We start from the raw sequence: 3,217 nt of genomic DNA on the forward strand, positions 1-3,217 counted from the left end.
GGCCCGCTGTGAAAAATGTTTGGTGATCCCTAGACCATTAGCAGCTGGGTCATATGCCATAGTCTCTACTTTCTTAACACCTAACAATTCACAAGTTGTGCAAGTAGGAAGGAGAGGTTGTGAGGAATGCAAGGGTTGTTCTTTTATGGCTCTTGGATTTTCATTGTCTCAATAATGCTGTTATGGATAAGTATATTGCCATAAAAAGTAAAATAGGCTTCATCTTGTTTTTAAGATGCACCGAGATTTGTTTCATGAACTGTAACATATGCAATAAACTCCATTAGACTTGATTTTTAGGATTCATAGTCCCTTTTATATGCCCTATGGTTTAAGAAAACATATGGGCAATAGTGCACAATGCTCTCCAAATAGTTAACCATCGTAAAATAGGTTAATGCACAACATCTCAGATACTGCTTGCACCATAGGTAGGTCCTTTTGCAAAGGTTTCGTTGGTGTGTATCACCTTCACACCAATGTCCACTGACCTTTGTTAAAACCCTGACCTTCAATGATCAGCTGCACTTTCTGCCTCTTCACATTTTGTAACTAATCTAATGAGAGTGACAGCTGTGCATGACTTGACTATTGTATTAGTCCTGTGGTACTACAGTAAACTTGATGCCACTTTATTTCACCACCATGATTCATTGTTCCAAACTGAATTTTTCTATCTTCTATTACTAGTAACAGACTATTGGTAGTGTGTTTCATCCTGTGTTTCTATATCAAGTGCAGTACTTTAAGTTCCCTTTCCAGAAGTCACTGGAATGCTTACCACATTCTTCATGCATATACATAAAATATTTCTCGTGTATGATATTAAATAGTTCACTCTACAATTTCTTCAAGCACCTATACTGACTGTATGACCACCATGTACTTGCAAATCGCCTTATTTTTATTATAAGGTGCGCAAATTGCTCTTGTATTCTAAAAGTATTTTTAATTCATGTCAAACAGTTACTTCTATTATAATAAAATTTCTTATAATTATTCTTAATATTTTACTTCCATATTACATTTACCAGGTACATTTCATAATACTGAATAACTGAATTACATCATAATATTAAAACACTATTCTTAATATGAAGGTACATGACACCCTGTCAATCCCTCATTGCCTTTTTTGAAAGAAAAAAACAAAAATATTGCTTTAATCTTCATATTTTTTGTTATAATCATTCCCATTGTCTCAATTGATTTTTTGAAGGTGTTCCCTCCCAGTGGGTGAGTGGTAAGTTTGAGAACTTAAAACACTAAAATTCGGTGTTTGATTTCCAGTGGTGGACAGAGCACAGATAGCCTATTGTGTAGTTTTGCACTAAAACAAAGAAAACATTTTGAAGGTTCACTTGTTAGATGAATCCCAATTTTTCTAAAGCTTGTTATGATAATACAGTTTCTCATAGTATAAAGCCATGAATTAATGTGAGGAGCACCTTCGTAAACAGCGAAAAGGAATCTAGTCAGAACACTAATAAAAGTAATGTATAAGAGAGAAAGTGGCCACTTCTTGTTTTAATAACTATTATATGTATTCTAAGATTGTCCATTAAAAATATATACTCTTATGGAAAACATCTCAGGTAAAATAGAGCTCAAGAACCCTAGTACTTTTTATCCATGATCAGGTTGTCTGAACTGCGCATACGTCCTGATCTGAAAATCACTATCAGATATGTCCAAACAGCTATTTGAAGCACACACACAGCACACGACTGTAGAAAGAAATGTGACAGTGTTCAAATTCTATTTACGATTTTATTAATCTTAGGCTAATTGTGCAAAACTATCAAGATAAAAAAATTGTCAACCATGAAAAAAAAATGGATCAAACGTTTGTTTGTTTGTTGGATTTCGCGCAAACCTACAAGAGAACTATTTGTGCTAGCCATCTCTAATGTTAAACTGATAAGTAGAGTGAAGGCAGCTTAAACACCACTCACAACCACCTCCTGGGTTATTCTTGTCAGACCAAATAGTAGGATTTGACCATCATTCCTATAATACACTCATGGCGATTTTTGGGCGGTAACGGGACACAAACCACGGAACCTCAGCTATGCAGTCCAGCACACTAATCACTGGGCTACGCTCGGCCTCAGTCAAACGTGAAATGTATGGTGCAAGGGGGGGGGGGAGACCAAAGAAGGCAAATAACGCAGAATAAAATTAAATAATAATAATATAGAATTTTGCACATTATCTATGTTTTTGTAAACTGTAGTTCAACATTATTCAAGCTCGCGGCTAGAATTTATTTATTAGAGACGAGCACTTGGTAATGGAGGAAACATTCTGATGACTAAGAACCATCATAGTAATTCGGGAGCCCTATCTGATCACAAAAGATGCGGTCACCTGAGGTATTGAATGGGAGGAAGATCAAAAGGTGCAACCCAGTGAGCGTATTCCTTGAGGTCACGTGATCTCATAGTTCCACAAAGTGGCGCAAGAGGACAGGTAGTCCCATAGTGTTTCCCTAAAGGTCTATAGTTCAAGAGTGCATCACTAAGGCTGCACGATGAGCTCATCAACATATACTAGCTTTATTTAAAACTTACATAGAGAATTTTTTCGTATAAACATAAAACAATCAAACCCTATGTATATATGATATTTACATCACATTACGAAAAACCACTATTTCATTCTTTATAGTTCTTAACACTATATTACATTTTGTATTATCAACAGGGTCAACTTTATAATTTCACTTCAATAACAATAATAAACAAAGCATTTGAATACTAAAAATTAATATTTCATGCCTTACAGTTAAAATATTTGTATATAACGTACTTGTTGTATATGCATAGGTGGAATATACGAACTGAAGCTAACAGAATTTAATTTACAAAAGAATAACGTGAGAATCTATAACAATACAAGAATCTACAAGCATACGACTGACTAATTGTAAATAATAAAATAGTTTTCAATAAAATGTCAACTTTAAGTATAATAAATAAAACTTTAGGCCCGAGTCTAAGTATTGAAATACGTTCTATGTACAAGAGGGAAGGGAGTTAAAATAGATATAAATGAACAGCTTTGTATTTGTTAAGAATAGGGTTATGTTTTTCTATTAATAGGGCTTCTTTTAATTGTTGTCTATTAATGTTGTTCTCTCTGTTTGTAGATTACTATTGTTATAGATTCTCACATGATTATTTTTTAAATTAAATTCTGTTAACCTCAGTTCTTA

Source organism: Limulus polyphemus, unplaced genomic scaffold, assembly GCF_000517525.1.
Source record: "Limulus polyphemus unplaced genomic scaffold, Limulus_polyphemus-2.1.2 Scaffold16, whole genome shotgun sequence".
Lineage (NCBI taxonomy): Eukaryota > Metazoa > Arthropoda > Merostomata > Xiphosura > Limulidae > Limulus > Limulus polyphemus.